The sequence below is a fragment of the Furipterus horrens genome, unplaced genomic scaffold (genome assembly GCF_987537825.1).
Source record: "Furipterus horrens unplaced genomic scaffold, mFurHor1.1.pri manual_scaffold_1, whole genome shotgun sequence".
Taxonomy (NCBI): Eukaryota; Metazoa; Chordata; class Mammalia; order Chiroptera; family Furipteridae; genus Furipterus; species Furipterus horrens.
The window spans coordinates 72,528,678-72,549,204 of record NW_028327171.1 but is presented as its reverse complement, the minus strand read 5'-3'; the positions used below and the strand labels follow the sequence as shown (position 1 = coordinate 72,549,204).

General features: G+C 35.9%; 1 pseudogene; it reads right to left on the bottom strand.

Moving 5' to 3' along the window:
* Positions 1–296: 296 nt before the first annotated feature.
* On the bottom strand, positions 297–610 carry LOC150021282 (ribose-phosphate pyrophosphokinase 2 pseudogene; annotated as a pseudogene).
* Between the last annotated feature and the right edge of the window lie 19,917 nt (positions 611–20,527).

The window sequence follows — 20,527 nt, the reverse complement described above, 5'->3', positions numbered from 1 at the left end:
AGAAACTTCAACAATGCAATTATGTACGTAAATGCTGTGGCCTCAAGTACTGACAAGACAAAAGAAAAAGTCACCTATCAAAACAAGATGACAGTTCACAGATTGAATAACCATCTCTCTCCCCCAAAACTGGAAGTAAATGATCTTGAGCTATAGAAGGGGGAAACAATGGATCTTGGAGGATTCAAAGATCTGATGCTTTTGTATTCTAATTGCTGAGCTCTAAAGCTAAAAAATTCAGATAAAAACACACTAATCAGAAACCAGCAGGCTTGCCCCATGCTCCCATCCTGGATTTACAGCGGGAAGTGGCTGAACAGGTAAGACACAGATTCACTGTTATGGGTCTGGCGGATAGCCTCAGCCATTATCATCAAAATGTTAATAATCTGTATCTCAGAGCAGTGTTTGTGACAACAGCCTCAAAAGAGGCACTATTTGTTCTGGAAATAGCTGGCCCAGAGTAGATTCCATGGGTAAGGATAGCATAAACTTTGGTGGCTCCGGCCGAGAGCAGCTTGTCCACAGCGTGGCAGGTTGTGCCCCACGTGTCAGCCATGTCATCCACGAGGATGGCCACGTGGTCCTCCACATTGCTCACCAGGACCATCCGGTCCACTTTGTTCACCTTCTTCCTCTTTTTGTGAATTAAGGCAAATCCCACATTCAAACTGTCCGCAATTGACGTGACCCTTTTGGCTCCACCTGCATCCAGGGAAATCATGATATAATTCTTCCAATCTGTGATGTTCTCCTGAATCCACCGAAGGACCGTGGGCTCCACGTACAAATTATCCACGGGAACATCGAAGAAGCCCTGGATTTGAGAAGCCCATGGTGATGACATGATCTGCCCCGCAACCGAGAGCATATTGGCCACATGTTTTGCAGAAATCGGAGCACAACTCTTGTCCTTTTCATCTTGGCAGGCGTATGGAAAACACAGAATCACGGCAGTCGTCCTGGATGATGATGCAGTCTTGCAGGTATTGATCATAATGAGCAGCTCCATCAGGTTGTTTTGATCTCTCCTCAGCCACTCTGGGTGATGCAGGCATTTTCCCGGCTCTCGCTTTCACCAGTCTCCACACTGGCCTCGTGGTTGCTGAACTTCTTGTTGGCCACCGTGCCCAGCTCCAGGCCCAGCCAGTCGGGGACAAGCTGGGACAGGTCCTGGCATGAGCTGCTGCTGAAGAGTGCAAGGTTGGTCCCCTTGGAACTCACAGGTACGTGGCCAAAATTGAGGTAGCCGGTGGCACTAGAGGTTGCAACAGGAGCAGGAAAGCACGGCTCAGGAATTTTTAATATGCATGCTTAAATGCATCTTATGATAGAATATGCATGATGTAGATCAGAATTGAAAACAATTTAAGTAATTAAACTACCTTCTTTTTCGTGCACTGAAACAGAAGAAGGTGTCTTAGTAAATCCCCACCTAACACTTTTCTGGATTAGCAAATACTCTTTCTCTTTGTAAAATATATTGACTCATATCAATGACAAACTAAATATTTGGTATTAGAAATCTCTTCTTATATGTACTTTTATTATAAAAATAATATTCTAAAACCTTTTTAGGCTACATGGACTTGTTATTTTATGTATATAATGTTATTAAATATTATATTTATAGATTCATATTAATACAAGTATAATGTGCAACTCAAAGGAAGCAACTAACACAAGCCTTGGGTATAAACACATTAACATGAAAGTATTAGTAAAATGATAAAACAAACCTGGAAATATTCTGAATTCAAAGTCTTACAGAAATTTCTTTAAACTTTTTTATTGTTGAGGTTATTACAGATGTTCCAATTTACCCTATTTTGCCCACCTCTACTCATCCCCACCCCCTTTCCCTTTGGCTGTCACCCCACTGTTGTGTGTGTCTATGCGTTACTCATTCATCCTCTTTGGTATTAACCTTCACCTTCTTTCATCCAGTTCCCTTCTCCCATCTGAAAGCTAGAAGTCTGTTCCATAGGTCCATGCCTCTGTCTCTATTTTGTTTTTCAGTTTATTTTATTAGATTCCATATATAAGTGAGATCATATGGTATTTGTCTTTCTCTGACTGGCTTATTTCACTTAGCATAATAATCTTTAGGTCAACCCATGCTGTTGCAAAAGGTAAGATTTCCTTCTTTATTTATAGCCACATAGTATTCCATTGTGTAAATGTATCACAAATTTTTTATCTACTCATATACTGATAAGCACTTGGGCAGTTTCCAGATCTTGGCTGTTGTAAATAATGTTGCTCTGAACATAGGGGTACATATATTCTATTTTTGTTGTTGTTGGAATATCTGACAAGACTTTATTCCAGGGTGGGGCAATCCATGCCAGTGGACAGTCCTGACTCCCTTATATACTAAGCGTAGACAAAGCTGGCTGGATGCCAGAGTATGACATTACTGGTTATATAATGGTGAGTGTTCTGCACATGCAGGTTTTTAGCTAGTACTGCTGAGTTACAGTGGCCTGGATATCCCAGTGAGGGAGCCTGACTGACTCCATTTTCCCTACACTAGGATTATCCCTGAATCTGAACCCTGAATTTCAGAGATCCTCCACAACACGTGGCTCTACACTCACCAAACTAAATACTTGTTCAGCCTTAAAGTAATTCTGCATCAATCCACAGCTGGCAGTTACGATGCTGAACTATGGCATTCTTTCCCATGGTCTGGGAAATTCCATTCAAAGTCCCCAAATTCTGTTAGTGTTTTCAGCATGTACAATTTAACATAGCTAAATAATTTTATAAAAAACAATTCAATATTTACAGGATTCTGGTCACAGCTATGGCTCACTTAGGAATTATTATAAATGCCTTTTTTAGATTTCTTTGTTCAACAGCTATGGTGCTAGTATTTTCTGTAGAAATTTATTTCTCCCCACAAATTAGATGTTAATATCTGGATTCATTAGACTGAGAATTCACAGAAAGATGATTGACTTTATCCTCCCTTCTAGGATGTTCAATTCACTTTTTTTTTTTCAGATTTAATGTGTTTTATTGATTAAAATATTACATTTGTGCCAATTTCCCTTCCCTCTGCTCCCCTCCACCCGGTGGCCCCCCTCCCTCCAGTTGTCCCCCCCTTTTAGATTATGTCCATTAGTTGTGCATACAGTTCCTCCCAACCTCTCTCCGTCTATTCCATTCCCTCCTACCTTGATCCCCAATTCCTATATCATCTCCCTCCCTTTCCCCATTCCCCCTCCCTGTTGACCTCCCCCCAATATGCTTCCCGTACCCACAGTTCCTTTTCCACTCTCGTTGCCTGTTTAGTTTGCCTTTGTTTCATCTCCTTAGCTTCTGTTTTTTAAACCAGTCCCTTTAACATCTCATATAACAGTAGTTTGGATCTAATGAACTCTTTCAGTTTTATTTTGTCCTGGAAACACTTTCTCTGTCCTTCTATTCTGAATGACAATTTTGCTGGATAGAGTATTCGTGGTTGTAGGTTTTGGATTTTCATTACTTTGAATATTTCTTGCCAGTTCCTTCTTGCCTGTAGGGTCTCCCTTGAGAAGTCAGCTGATAGTCTAATTGGGACCCCTTTGTACATAATTCTTTTCTTCTCTCTTGCTGCTTTTAAGATTCTCTCTTTATCTTTAATTTTTGACATTTTGATTATAATGTGTCTTGGAGTGGTTCTCCCTGGGTCCAGTCTCTTGGGAACTCTCCTTGCTTCCTGGACCTGCAAGTCTATTCCCTTCCCCAAGTCTGGGAAGTTCTCCTTTATTATATTTTCACTCAATTTTTCAAGTTCTAGTTCATCTTCCTCATTCTCTGGCAAACCAATGATTCTTATGTTGGGCCTTTTATAGCCGTCCCAGAGGTTTCTGATCCTCTCATTGTTGCTTCCCATTTCCTCTTGCTGCATTGGCTGACTGCTTGTTCCTTCTCCATATTCCAGTTTGTTGAAATGAACTCTGGATTTTTGTTCCTCACCATCTGTCTCGTATGCGGTTTTGTTCCTTTCGTTATGAAAGTTTTTCGCTTCTTTCTTATCTTTTTCCTGCTCTTTTGTGAATTCTGTAAGCCACCTGATAACAATGGCCCAGAACTGAGCCTCTGACAGGTTTCTTATCTGTTCATCTGTCAGGTTCTCTATCTGCTGCCTGGTGAGCTGTGTCACCGGTATTTCTATAGTTGTCTGCCACATTTTGACAGATGTGTTTTGTTTTCTTGGGCCGGCTGTCGGGGGCAGTGCCTGTGTACTCGTAATGACCCAGCGACCGGCGCCATTTGGCGTCACAAGTCAGCGACCGGCGCCTGTCTGAGACCTATTTTGCAGCCCTGTGGTGCTTTCTTTCTTTGGGGGCGGGGGTCCAAAATGGATTCACACAGTTATTCAGCTAGGAGACCGGGATCCGTCCTCCCGCCCCCCTGGGCCTCACTGTTCAAGGCGATGCGGTGGCCGCTCTCCCCAGCGCTGGGGTCCGCACTGCCAGGGGCTTGACTGCCGCCGGGATTTTTCGCCGCCCCGTCGCTGACCGCAAACAGCTTTGCCCTCTTTAACTCTTACCTGCCCGAATGGCACCGCTGGTTTATAACTTCATATGTTGGGCTTCCATGTAGTTTTATTTTCTGGAATTTCTAGTTATCCTTTGTTTTGAAGTAGTTGTATTCCTCTCTAGTTGTAGAGGGAGACCTAGCGTGTCCGTCTAAGCCTCCATCTTGGCCGGAAGTCCCATATATTCTTTTGAATTGGTGTTTGGGATTCTTACAATATATTCCCAGCAGTGGAATTGCTGGGTCAAAAGGTAGTTCCAATTTTATTTTTTGAAGGAACTCCATAGAATATGTACATGATACCTTAAGATGTAATATATAAAAGCTAAGCAATTTATAATTTGACTCAAAAAACTTTTAAAAATATATATTATTTAATATATATAAATTTGAGTATGCATATGTATTTGAGTCCACACACATATGTAAGGTGAAATAAATAATGATGAAATATATGTTCTATAATCTTGCTTAAAGATCTTTCTTCCACCTACACAGTACATAGGGTGGGACAAAAGTACGTATATAGTTGTGCATATGGAAAATAACTCAAAAATTAATAAATAATAATACAAGAATAAATTCTGTGTTTCACATACTCACAATTGTAAAACTACTTTTACCCCAGCCTGTAACATGTGTAAAACTTACTTGTAACCAATAACTGTAATATTTTTATTTCTATTTATTTAAGTGTATTTCTTTATTTGGAGACAATAACAAATGTGTTTTTATGTTTCTTTCCATATAATCTTTCTAATAGCTAAATAGTTTCTAAAATTTACTATAATTCTTCTTCCAAAAATTACTATTTTAACAAGCTTTTGTAAAACCTACAGCAAAGGGTTAAAAATTATACTGTTGTGGTCTACTTTTGTCAGAAAGCTCTTCTTGTGTCAATCGATTTTTTGCATATATAGATTTTAAACTAATTTTACATTAATTATTGGTAGTGTCAAATATATATAGGAAAAATATTCCCACGAAAAATAAAAATAAAAAAAAAACACACAAAGAGAGAAAATATGAGTGCTAAATACGTGTTTTTTATGTATCACATTTTGGATTCTCTATGCAGGGACCAAAAATAATTTCTCCTGTATTTTAATGATAATACTATTAAAGGGAAATCCTCTGATATTTTCTTTCCAATTATCACTTCTTTTAGGCTATAGGTTTACATATTTTATGTTTCAAAAGAAAACGAAAATGATGTAAGCCAAAATTAAAGAGCCATGATCACTGATTATCATTAACTCAGAAATTATCAAAGAATAATGATGACTGATCAATGTGAGGGCAGAACAATACTCAGTCAGATATATTATCCTTTATATCAATGTTACATTGAAAAGATAGGTAATCCTTGACTTTTTCTATCTGACTTATGTTTTATAGCATGATATTCTCAAGGTCCATTCATGTTGTTGTAAATGATAGTATTTCATTTTTTCTTGTAACTGAGTTGCATATATGTACCACATCTTCTTTATCCAATCATCTATGGAAGGACACTGGTTGTTTCCATGTCTTGGCCACTATGAATAATGTAGCAATGATTTCACTCATATGTGGGATATAAAATTGAAAGCAACAAATGAACAAACAAGACAGACAAACAAAAACTCATATACACAGACAACAGTATTGTGGTTATCAGAAGGGAAGGATGGGTGGGGGGAGATGATAGAGTGTCAAATACATGGTGACAGAAGGAGATTTGACTTTGGGTGATAAACACATAATGAAATGTATAGATGATTAATTATAGAATTATACACTTGACTAAAATCCCAATTCATTTAAGTTTAAACATTAAAAGGAGAAGATAGGTAAAATCAGGCAATTAAAGTTATAATTATTGTGTATTCCTCCATAAAGTATGTAAATAGCCATAGGTTGGAAAAGATGTGAAAATGTTTTCACATTAAAAAGTTTTGCCCTGGCTGGTGTGACTCAGTGGATTGAGTGCCAGCCTGCAAACTGAAGGGTCACTAGTTTGATACCTGGGTGTGGGCCAGGTCCCCAGTTAGTGGCATGTGAGAGGCAACCAATTGATGTTTCTCTTGCACAATGATGTTTCTCTCTCCCTCCTTTCCCCTTTCTCTGAAGGTGAATAAATAAAATCAAATTTTTAAAAAAGATTCTAAATTCCTCCTAATATTAAATTAACATTGACTCTTGATGAATTCTAAATTAATAGGGATGAGAGACCTGTTCTGGTAGATCTTCCTTTAATAGATTAAGAAAAAAAGTGTGACTTCTAAACTAACCAATGAATGGTGAATCAGAATATTTTCAGAGTTTGGAGGAGGATTGGGCAATATAACCAGGTCAATGGCAGCAAAGTATTCTAATCACATGTAGTTCATGAGCTGATTCTCTAAGGCAAAAGAATTTACATTGGGAGAAATAAAATAATTATATTAGAGTTGGATCATAGTGTGATAGTGTGTGTTTGTTTGTGCTTGCATGCATACACATGCAGGTGCGCACACATTTGTATGCAGAGTTCAAAGTAAAGGCGTAGGAGCAGCAATCTATTTGAAAAGAGAAGACTGTGAAGGCAACTGTTTCACCCTTTTCATATAATGAGACTAAACATCAATTTTATATATGAGTGTTGGCTGGATCACACTGATTAAGTAGAGCCTCTGAAGTTTTCCTTTTCCTCAATCTTTGTGAATAAATTGGCTAAGCCAAGGCATTGAGGACCCCTCTCATCCTTGTTAAGGATAATGGATGTGAATATGGACATAAAAATTGTTTGAGAGAAATTTTATGCAGATTAGTGAGAAAGAGAAAAGCAACCACTGACATCTGGGACATTGCTGGACATCTGGGACTTGACAGCCAGGCCTTGGTGTTCTCCTGTGGAACATAAACAATTCCAGGGAATATCAACATCATTGAAGTCACTCTGACCATATGGTTCAAGACAAAAACAAGATCATCTGTACTTATGCCTGAACAAAGACAATGAACATTATCAATCCACAAAAATGAGCAATCTTCTATTTTGGCTAAAGTGAGTGTTGCTGCCTCTTTACCTATTACAGTTTTAACCTCACTTTACTCTTCTTTTATTCAGGATAAGAAGATGCACAGTCACAGAACTAAACTCGCTTCCTGACATTACAACCAATCCAATCTAAAGGCAAAACCCTGTCTCCTTAAACTCTCCCTTAAATCATGGGACCTGAGTTCAAAACCTATGACAGGCATATCAGATAATCCATTCATGTGTGTTCCTTACTGTAACTGCATCTGTATTCCTCGTAGACTTTAGCTAGAATCCACTGACATTAGTAGCTATAAAAATATTTTCAATTTCTTATTTGGTTTCCAAATCAAGGTTTAATAAATAAATGAATATTTTATTTGAACTTTTTCAGAGAAAAGTAAAGGGAAATTTTATAAGACATGAAAATTAGAAAAGAAATTATTACATGATTTAATGGTTCTCTCTCTCTCTCTACTGGTCCTAGAAGAATAGATCTTCAAATTTCTTTTGAAATTATTGCATCTCAAAAATGGTAGATATATTTTTAAAAACAATGTGATTTTTATTGTATTAATCACCATTAATTCTATAATACTTAGTTTATAAGTACTTTTCACTTATGTTATTCATTAGGCTCTTTGAAAATGTCTTCTAAAAAAATAAATTTTTCTAAACATATTTAATTATGTTGTGAGTTAATACATTTTCATAGTAGTGGTAAGAAATATAATGCTTTAAAATTATTTTATTTATTCTTTACTATTAATAATTTGTATTCCTTAAATAGTAAGAAGATGCATCTCTCTATAAAATTGTGATTGAGACTAGATTATTGTTATGAAATATAATTTAAAAGTTTGTATATTTATTAAATACACATATAACTTTATTCATTGATAGTTAATACTTGCTTATAGTTTTTTTAAAAGATTATTTATTTATTTATATTTAGATAGAGGGTAAAGAAGGGAGAAAGAAAGAGAGGGAGAGAAACATCAATGTGTGGTTGCTCTTGCACGCCCCCAACTGGGAACCTGGCCTGAACCGAGGCACATGCCCTGACTGGGAATGAAACTGGTGACCCTTTGGTTCACAGGCCAGCACTCAATCCACTGAGCCACATGAGCCAGGGCTCACTTATAATTTCTGCTGTTTGTCATAGATATTCATAATAGTGCTTGAAAAAGAAATGTGTAGTTTTTAATTAGTTCTGATTTATAAGTATATCTGTTAAAAAGCTTTCTACCTCAGAAAATTAAGAACCAGCTTTACTATTTATTTTGTTGAATTCCTATGGTTGAATAGTCATTTTTATGTAAAAAGAAAAAAAAAAAAAAGGACAGTGGTGTTGTGTGATGTAAAAGTGAGGTCTGTCTGGAAAAAAGTCCATCCATTGTTAATATAATGAGAATGGTTTGCACAACATCGAGGTATCCTGGCAGCCAAGAAGAGTAGACTAGAATGCACATGTGTGAATAATGACAATTTCACTGTATTAGTCAGTGGGGGTAGTAAATGACATCTAGTGAGCATGTGTACTGTGTGGTCATTGCATTGAAAATGACTGAGTAGAGAAACAAATCTGCATCAAATTTTGTGTAAACTTGAACATTCCTCTGTGGAAACTATCTGGATGATTCAGAAGGCTTTTGTGGACAATGCAATGAGTGCAATGCAAGTAAACGTGTGGCACAAATGCTTCAAACATGACTGAGAATCTGTTGAAAGTGATCCATGTTCTAGAAGGCCTGCAACAAACAGAACACATGAGAATGTTGAACATGTAAGAACTGCAACCCTCAACAAAGATCAGAGACTGACAGTACAAGAACTGGAAGCTGATCTGGGGATGACAAAAACTGTTGAATCTGAGATTTTGAAACAGGACTTTGGCAGGAAACATGTAGTGGCAAATTTTATTTCGTGGCTTCTGCTACCAGAGCAGAAGGAGCATCATGCTGCAGTTGCCAATGACTTGATTCAAACTGTTACCAATGAACCAAATTTTCTCAAGAAGGTCATAAATTTGAAAGGGACTGAGGCATCACTGTCCTATGTACAATGTTTCTTGTATCTTGTATCTTCTTCAATAAATGTCTCTATTTTTCATATTGTATGGCTGGATACTTTCTGGACAGACCTCCTCGTATATTCAATTTGATATAGGAGAATATCTCAAAATATTAAGACAAAATAAATCACTGATATGAAGAATAAGAACAGGAAATTTTTGAAGTATTATTTCAAATGCTAATCTAGTCATTTGAAATTTTTTTCCTTTTTTTTTTCTTGAATTTTGAACTGGCTGTGTTATGAATTTACTTGGTGAATTTTGGGGCATACTATGCTGCAAGACTATTTGCATATTTATCAGAGTTCTATGTACTCTACTATGTATGGATGCTTAAGTTGGACAGGGAAGGCTGATTGGGGAAAAAAATTCATCTGATGCATGGTCTAGAAAAGAATTCTACTAATACCTTGAATCATCAGAAAGGTAAACAAACGTTCTAGAGCAAATTAAGCCGAAAACATTGTTAGAGACAAAAGTAACAAATTGAAGCTTTCCTGCTTTGGGAAAATCATGAGAAAGCTGACTCAATGGCACATAATATTTCTTCAGAGGAAAGAAACAAAATAATGTGCATATATAAATATAAAATTTATTTTAAGAAATTGATTCATTCAATTATGGAGGCTGGAAAATCTAAAATCTGCAAAGTGAGGTGACAGACTGGAGTTATAAGGAAGCACTAAAGTTGTAGCTTAAGTCTGAAGGAAGTCCGGAGGCAAAATTCCTTCTTCCTCAAAGGACATTTAGATAATTGGATGAAAGCTGCCGTACTCAAAGTCTATCTAAATGCTACTCTCATCTAAGAAACACCTTCACAGCCACATCTACCCTGGTGCTTGACCACGTATCTTAGTATTGTGTTTAGCCAAGGTGAATTAACCATCACAACATGTAATATTACACACATATCATCAACATGTCAGATGTTTTATCCTCATGCTACAAGTGGACTTGTGCTGCGTTCCTCAACCTTTCCCATATAATTTTACAAGCTTTAGAAAAGAAAGGAGTATACATCCTATCTTGAGATGAACAATGACTTAATTACACTAGAGTATTGTTGTGAAGCTTTTGTAGAAAGAGTGTGACTGACATTAACATTTTTTTCCATAAGTATTTTGATACTTAGGCTAGTAGTATAACTGTGTGTATTAATAGGTATATGTTTAAAAAGTACTGAAGTAGCCCTATCCAGGTGGCTCTGTTGGTTGGAGCATTTTTGCATACACCAAAAGGTTTCAGGGTTTAGGGTTTGATTTCCAGTGGGAGCACGTACAGGAAACAACTGATCTATCAATATTTCTCTCTCACATTGATCTCTCTCTCTCTCTTTCTTTCTCTCCACCCTTTTTTCTCTTTCTATAATCAATAAATATATCCTTGGGTGAGGTTAAAAAATTATAGTCAAAATAATTAAATAATAAGCTGTTCTCAAACTAACATGTGCTTTCTTGATTAGATAATTTTTTAAAATGAGAAATAGCCTTGGAAAAATATTTTTTTTTAATTTTGTTCATGAAGATCTATTATAGGAATAAAAATTCAAATATTTGTTTACTTAATAATTATGTATAAAATAAACCATTATTTTGAGAAAAATTCTAAACATCCTAAATGTTTAGGTATATTGTTTTTTCATGGGGCATCAACTAACTGGTAGATTAAGTCTTGGTCTCTTCCCCCTACATGCATTTTGTGCTTCCTCTCTCCCTCCCTTTCTCTTCCTGCATCCTTTATTCTTTGGCAAGCATTATGTATTCATTTTCATTTAAGGAAATACAGAAGGTGATTTTTAAAAGTGTCCAAAATTTAAAGCAAAGACCCATTTTTTTTTATACCTGTGTATATATGGGCAGAGTATCTAGTACTACTTTTGACAAAGTATTATTGAATTGATAGTTAAGTGAAACTTTTAATTGTTTCAGATGCATGATATACTTCATAAGTAGTACATTTCATTTTATCCTAAGTGCTCATGATCTAAATAATTAAAACAATTGTTCAAATGTTCAAGTGACTTTTTATTCAGTGTTTATTAGTTAGAAATATCTCTGATAGCTATGACACATAAAATTAGTAGCACCGCATACACAGAGTCAAAGCTACAATTCTGTTAACTTCTACTCAGGCAATATCTACTCTATTATTGCTGATGTTTGTAGGCCCAACACAGAAAATAGTACTACATAAGCTTTAAATAAATGGCAATGGCACTTTCGTTAACTCATTACATTTAATGGGAAGTGTGCACAAATGTAACAAAGCAGAATTTTTAGTTAATAAATCTCTAAGACATTTACTTTTTCTTTTATATATATTTTTAACTCTACACAGACAATATTATACATTTCCACATCTTTGGTTGTTAATGGATAGTTGGAAGAAAAAAACATATGCAAAATTGTTACCGTAAACACACATACACACATACAAATAAATAAATAAAAGCAACAATGTTAGAAGGGCATTATCTTATTAAAATGACTAAGTTAAAAAAGTTTACTATTTCCCCAGAACTACTGGTCTTATAAAAATATTTTGCTAGTAGTCTGTGTTCTAGAGGATCCAATGTACATGGATGTTTAGTGATAGTGTTACATTTTAGGTTGGCTGCATTTGTGTGCACACAACCAGAAATAGCAGAAGCTTATCTGTGGTAATATAAAAAACAATTTAAAAATATACTTTCTACTTTATGTTTTTAACTTAATTTTTCAATTACAGTTAACATAAAATATTATATTAGTTCTAGGGGTACAACATAGTAATTAGGAATTTATATACCCTACAAAGTAATTACCCTGATAGTCTAATATCCATCTGACATTATACACAGTTGTTAAAATACTTCTGACTGTATTCCCTCTGCTGTACTTTACATCCCCATGACCATTTTTATAATTGGAAATTTCTACTTCTTAACTTTTTTAAAATTCTCACCACAAGATATGTTTTTACTGAGATTAGAGAGGGGAGAATAGTGGGGGGAGAGAGAGACATCAATGTGAGAGAGAAGCATTGATTGGTTACCTCTTATACACAACCCAACCAGGGATTGAACCTGTAATTTTTTGGTATATGGGAAGACACTCCAACTGAGTCACCCAGCCAGGGCTAACTTTTAACTCTTTTACCTTTTTCAACCATCCTGCATACACACAAATCCCCTCCCATTTAGCAGCCATCAATTTGTTCTTTGTATCTATGAGTTTGTTTGTGTTTTGTTTCTTCATTTATTCATTTTTTTAGATTCCACATATAAGTGAAATTATGCGGTATTTGTCTTTCTCTGTCTGACTTATTTTACTTAGCATAATACCCTCTAGATCCAACCATGTTGTCACAAATGACAAAATTTTACTCTTTTCAACAGCTCAGGATTATTCCAGTTTATATATATATATATATAAATATATATATAATTTTTTTTCATTTGTTTATCAAGGTACACTTAGGCTGCTTCCATATCTTGGCTATGTAAGTAATGCTGCAATGGACGTAAAGGTTCATATATCTATTCAAATTAGTGTTTTGAATTTCATTGGATAAAACAGAATGAAGTTGAAGGATCATATGGTAGTTTCACTTTTAAATTTTTGGGAAACCCCCATACTATTTTCCATAGTGGCTGCACCAATTTACAATACCACTTAGGCAGTAAACTTTTTTACAATAATATTAGCAATAATTTTTGGACATGTCTCAGGGAAAAGACAAAAAAAGCAAAAATGAACAAATGGGACTATATCAAATGTAAAACTTTTTGCACCACAAAGGAAACCATCAACAAAACATGATGGCAACCTGATGAATGGAAGAAGATATTTTCAAATATATATCTGATATGAGGTTAATATTATATATATATAAAGAACTCAAACTGTTCAATATAAAAATCAATAATTCAATTAAAGACAAGGGCAGAAGACTTAAACATTTCTTCAAAGAGAACATACAGACAGTCAACAGATGCAAGAAAGGATTCTCTATATCAATAATCATCAGGGAAGTGCAAATCAAAACCACAATAAGCTATCACCTTACACCTATCAGAATGACCATCATCATTAAATAAACAAACAACACCTGTTGGAGAGGACGTGGAGAGAAGAGAGACTTTGTCTCACCATCTTTATTTTTAGAAGACCCAGAATACTAATCTTACTTTGATGTCTATTTATAAACATCCAGAATATATGAATTCTCAAAGTTACACAGGAAGTTTTTCTTTGATTCATATTTTTATTTTTTCTGGTTTTTAAAGAAAGGACTGATATTTAGATAAGGCACCTCATTTGGTATCTAGCCAAACCAAGCAACTTTTCTGTTTTGGTGAATGAAGGTTTCTACATATTTCAAATATCACGTGACACCTCTAGTATCCATAGTTTTAATGTTTTCTTAAAGGTAAGTCAACTTCCCCTCAAATGTTATCAATGATTTCTTTGGGATTTTTTTTGAGAATGTTTGATTTTTACTCTTTGAGGCAGCAAACTGGTGATATTTACAAAATTTTTACAAAATACAGAAAACTCAGTAGTAACTTTAATTTTACAGGTGCTTAATATAACACTGGTTCAACACAGGATAATGGGACTTCCTGTAATTAAACTCTTAAAGTCTAGGTTTTGAATAAAATTTTTTAAAAAAACCCCTCTTCAAATGTAAACAATGCTATTTTATTTCTTTTCTTTTTCTTTTCTTTTGTGCAGAATTCAATTACTTTAGATATTTTACTTTTAATTGACTTACATATGTGGTTACCATATTCTATTACTTGCTAAGACAAAAATATCATCATGACAAACAATAATATATATCACAACTACAGGGTAAGAAGAATTGTATTAAATGTCATTAATTCTTTTCCAAAATCTCCCCAAACACAAAGTATGTGCAATGATGCATCATACTGAGAATTTGTTGTAAATTAGCTTATAACTTTGTTTTAGTAAGAAATACTAAATATTGAAAGGCAACTTTTCCAAGACACCTTCAAAGAAATTAAATACAAGGAACACGTTCTATTAAAATAATCAAGGAGTCTGTTATTATAAAATGATCTGTACTGTTCATTTAAGATTTAACTCTCTCCCTTCGTTCTAAGACAAAGTATTTGCAGAGGATAGCCACAAAAAAATTTAAGAACCCAAACTTAGGTAAAACTACAGCCCATGGTAGGGAGTAGAGGAGAAATAGCATATTTGGTAAGTTATTTCATTTGTCACTAACAGTGTGCCTTATGTTGAAACATGTTGTTCATTTTGTTTTGATTTTAATTTTTTTCTTATATATTCCTGATTTCCCTCAAAGGCATTATTAATTAAAAGCAGTTTTCATTCTTGTTCTTCTCTCTTCTTAATTCTTTAACTCAGTATCTCTTATTAAATCAACAATACAAGTGACTAATGTGAAAAACCGGAGAGTTAAAAAATTATTATCAAGACACACAGGAGACTTCCGGACAAGATGGAGGCCTAGACTGATACGCTCCATCTCCCTCCACAACTAAGAAGGAATACAACCACCACAATAGCAAAAATAACGAGAAGTTCCAGAAAATAAATGGAAATTCTACATTTGAAGTTATAAAGAAGTGGTGCTCATCCAGATGGGTAGGAGGGGCGAAGCGGGGGTGGAGAGGTCAAACTGTGCTGTTGGCGGCAGCAGTGGAAACAGTGACCGGATGGCAGTAAACACAGACACACATATTTAAGGGGAGGTGAGAAGCGGCTGGGGAGCACCCCCTAGCTGCAGACCAGACCCATCAGCTTGCGATTCCAATGCCGGGGAAGGAAGACCTCTATTGCCTTGGACTGTGAGGCCTGGAGGGAGCGGGGATGTAGGAGGAGGCTCCCAGTCTCTCAGCGGAGAGTGAATGGCAGGAATCCATCTTGGACCCCTGCCCCCATGCGAAACACCACAATGTGATGAGAAAGGTCACCCAGTTGTGAGGAGTTCATGGGGCTTCGCCCCCTAAAGCATAGGAAGCAAAGGTAAACACAAAGCTGTCAAGATGGCACAGATCATGATAGAGATCCCAGTGACACAGCTGACCAGACAGCAAATATCTAATCTAACGGATCAGCAGATATATAATATTTCTGAGGCTCAGTTAAGAACTTTGGTTATAAAAATTCTTACAGACCTAACAGCAGATCTTAAACAAGACGAGGAAGGAATGAAGGCTAGTCCTGCTGAAATGAACAAAAACACATATGAAACTAGTAGTAAGGGAAAGAAAACCGGGAATCAAATCAACAAATTGGAACATAGGGAAGGAACAAACAGTCAACCAGTGCAGAAAGAAGAGATGAAAAGTGAAAAAAATAAGGAGAGGTTCAGAAACTTATCGGACAGCTATAAGTGGGCCAACATCCAAACATAGGGCTGCCAGAAGGTGAAGAAGAAGAACTAGAAATTGAAAAATTATGTGAAAAGATAATGAAGCAGAACTTTCCGAACTTGGGGGAGGAAACAGACTTACAGGTCCAGGAAGCACAGAGAGTTCCAGAAAAACTGGACTCAAGGAGAACCACTCCAAGACACATTATCATCAAAGCAGCAAGATAGAAGAAAAGAATCATGTACAAAGGGGTTCCAATTAGACTATCAGCTGATTTCTCAAAAGAAACTCTGCAGGCAAGAAGGGACTGGCAGGGAATATTCAAAGGAATGAAAATCAAAAACCTACAATCATGAATACTCTATCCAGCGAAGCTGTCATTCAGAATAGATTAGCAGAGAAAGTGCTTCCAGGGCAAAGCAAAACTGAAGGAGTTCATCAGATCCAAACCACTGTTACATGAAATGTTAAAGAAATTTGTTTAGGAGAAAGAGGATCAAAACTATGAACACTAAAGTAAAAACTGTATCACAACAACCAACAGCAGAAGCTAGATAACCAAAACAAATGCAAACTAAGTAGGCAACGAGAGTGGGAAAAGAATTATAGATATGGGGAACATTATGGGGGGAGGTCAGCAGGGAGGGAGAAGGGGGGAAAGGGAGGGAGATGGTGCAGGAATTAAGAAGCATAGTAGGAGGGAGTGGAGTAGACAGGAAGATGTTGAGAAGAACTGTATGCACAACCAAAAAGTATGGACTAAGGTGGGGGAGACACTGGTGGGAGAGGTGTCACTGGGTGGAGGGGAAGAAAGGGAAAAGAAATTGTGACACTCTAACAGCATAATCAATAAAACATAATAAAAAAAGTAAAAAAAAACAATATTATCAGAGAAGCAAGAAACAAGTAGCATCCTTCCTCTCAGGGGCCGTTTCTGAGATCCACTCAGAAATTCAGAACCAGTTACTTTAGTATGTCTCTTCAGGAAATAACAGTGAGAGAATTGTCCATCATTTCCCAAGTTGTTTTTTACTGTGCATCTGCTGATACCACTTGAAGTTTCACTCTCTGTTGTGGACTAAATGTTTGTATTCCTTCAAGTTTCATATGTTGAAGCCTTAAACCCAAGAATGGCTGTATTTAAAGGTGTGGTCATAAAGAAGTAATTAAGGTTAAATTAACCCCTATACATGGGCCCCTATTTTGATAGGACACCAAAGAACTTGCTTTCTCTCTTTTGAGATACACATAGGAAAGGCCATTTGAGGGCAAATCAGTCATCTATAAACCAGGAAGAGAGACTTTCTCAATAAACCCACGCATGCTGGAATCTATCCAGACTCCAAAACCATGAGAAATGTATTTCTGTTTTTTAAGCCATGCAATGTGTAATATTTTGTTCATTATGTCAGCCTGGGGAGACCAATACATCCTCCTGCTCCAGACCACAACTCCAAAAACTTCTTCACTATTTAGATTTATTTTTGTCTTCTGCCTTTTTTTAAAACAGTTATTACTACTACCGAAGTAGAACTTCTACATCATATCATGCAGTTTTATTTCTACTTCTTCAAGTGCCAAATTTCTGCTGCCTACGCTGGATAACTATTAACTATCACCATGAACTGTTATAACAAATGAAAAATGAAAAATATAAATGCTAGAGAATGACTTTGGTGATATAGCAAAAAGTTCTTGTTCCACAAGGATAGGTTAGGGAAGCAATTACCAGAGATAAGAAATGGTGGAACTCTTTTATACTATGGGGGCATTAGGCAAAAAGAGGGGGCTAATTTATACTTTACATATATATGTATGAATCCTTATATAAGCATTTTTTGTTTGTTGTGTGAATGTTTTCTGTCCTGTGGTGACTCTAATGGCATTTAATAGCAGAGTTTAGTTACCCCTTTTACCTGCAAAAAATGAGGCACTGAAGAAAGCAAACCTATTTTAATTCTGAATGTCTGGTGCTATTTAAAACATCAGTGGACTTTGATAGTTTTAATTTTAAGGCATTCTGAATTCTGACCCAATTCTGTCACAGGGTTGTTATTCATTTCATATGTTTGCTGTATATTCACAATTTCACATATTTTGAGATTGTCTCAAAGTTTTCATTGGTTTCTTCATTGGTAGTTGGTATATTGCAAATTTAAATAATTTTCATCTAAACTGGAACGCTTACAAGATTCTTCTTTAAGTGATCTTGGAGAAACATAAGACAATGATGACATTGATGATTTTAGTGATGTGTATTTCCTTTGAAATTTAATGAATAGTTGAATGACATATGAAAGAAGATACATAATGTGTAGGCTTTATAAAGTGGGAAAATGCAATAGAACTTTCACCTTCAGTTTTGTTTTAACTCTGACTTTGGCAGCAGCCACTCCTTTACTTGTCATGTGTTTGTACAAGTGGCAAGTGCCTGGACACTAAAACTTCAATATAAACAATCATGTTTCAAATTAGTTTGCATGGTCAGTTTTAAGATTCAAACCTGTTTTCACAGTTAAAAAACAAGGAAGATTAACAGAGAGATCTAGTCTATCTCAGGAGTAATGTAAATCTGTCTGGCTGGAAAAGCTGTAAACACTTTATTCAACAAATGGAGTCTGATAAACTTAGGTTTTAAGAAAGAAGAGTAACTCTTAAGATGAGTAATCTATTTGCAAGAGAAGCAGCCTTCCTTTTGCTGATTCCTACTTTACAACTTCCTGTTCCACTGACAACCTGGAAACACTATACAGATGTGGTCACATTAATTTTACATTTATTTGGTAATTTACTTTGTCATAAACTTTTATTATATTGCCTTATAAATTAGGCATGGGCAAATTGGTGAATAAAATGTATTCAAATTGAACTGGGTCTCTAATATTATGCTTCAGTTTGCTTTTCAAGTCACTTTTAACAAAAAAAGTAGTGCAGATCATTTAAAAAAAATAGGAATCTATACTGAATAGGTCTATACAAGTCACTGTCAACCCAGAATTAAATATACTACCTCTTTTAAATTATATTTGAAGGGATGGAGGACACTTGCCCTACATTTATTTACCCTATTCTCTTAGACTTTACAACATACTGAATCCTGGTTTATATCGTATTTTAGAAGAGAGTAACTATAGACTAAACTTATTTAATGACTGTAAGACCTGAAAACACAAAATACTAAAATGATCATCTATCTTCTATCTATAAAGGTGAATGGCATTTGCTCTCAAATACACTCACTAAAGATAATGTCTGAGATTATTTTTTGTTTCTTAATCCTGAGATGTCTGCATATATTTTTGTAGATTTTTACATGCTGTGCACTACCAAAATTTGCAAAGTTTTTATTTTTTCCAATGTGCAGCCAAGGGCGAGAGATAAATTATTCTCTTTTATCTTAAATTCGCTTGGGTCCATATCATGCTATATATTATATTCGTTTTTTCTACTTCACTGAAGATGTATAATCCTACTTTGTCTTTTCAGATCATGTTTCATCATATTTTTTGAAAAAGACAAAGTGGAAAAAGAGCATCCTCTGAAATTATTAAAATTAGTTCTTGCCAGTCTCCTATGTGTCCTTCAATTGTGGAAAATAGGAGCGTACCCTTTGGCTCTGAACGTGGCCTGCAGCTGAGGAGCCAAGGACTGGCTGACACCTATTGGGGAAAAGTGCCTTCACAGAATATCCAGCATCAGGTCTCAGCTTTTAAATCTATAAAATGCGGCAGTGACAGGGGGAAGACCCACTAGTCTTCCAGATCAAAATAATCTGAATCATTTGAATTTCTGACAATATTTCAAGTCCGTTCATTTGGAGCATTTTACTCCATTTTGAATTGGGAAGAAACCATAAACAGAGAGATTATTTTTAACAGTTGAGACAAAACTGGTTCTATCAACATCACAACTAAAAAATACACTAATGTCGGGTCTGAGACCCTCGAATAGCAAGGTAGCCTCTTGTCCGGTGACAAAGAAAAACTTCCACGGAGCCTTGGGGAGCTTTTGCATGCTTTATTGGTGCAGCATGGCCAAGAGCGCTGGCGGTACCCTCTCACGCCTACTCTACAGTGCTATGGGCTTATATACTGTATACAGTAATATCACAGGATTTTTAAAAATATTATATTTAATTATTTATCACAGATTTTTTGCTATATCACAGGATTTTGTGGTACTGTATATGTATGTTGTTAAAGTTACATAGGTTTAAGAGTGTAGAATAAATGTAAGGCTGCTACTTCATGGGTGGTGGGGGGTGTCTAGAATGTAATGCCCGCGATAAGTGAGGGAATACTGTCACAAAGGTGACTGCTAGCCAGAATTACATCAGTCACAGGAAATAGTTACATCAGTGGTTATACTATAGCTGCTGTGTCAGCTACCAGAACTCAGCTGCTGAATCACCTATCTGGAGGTCACTCTCCAGAAGTAGGCCCAACTCCATTTTAAGCCTTGGCGACCTATCGCCAGGGGCCTGGCCCGGACAACTTAGCCTTCTGAAGCCACACAAATTTATCATTGCAGTAAAAAAAGGTTTTGCCTTAACTATAGACTCATTTTAGAGTCA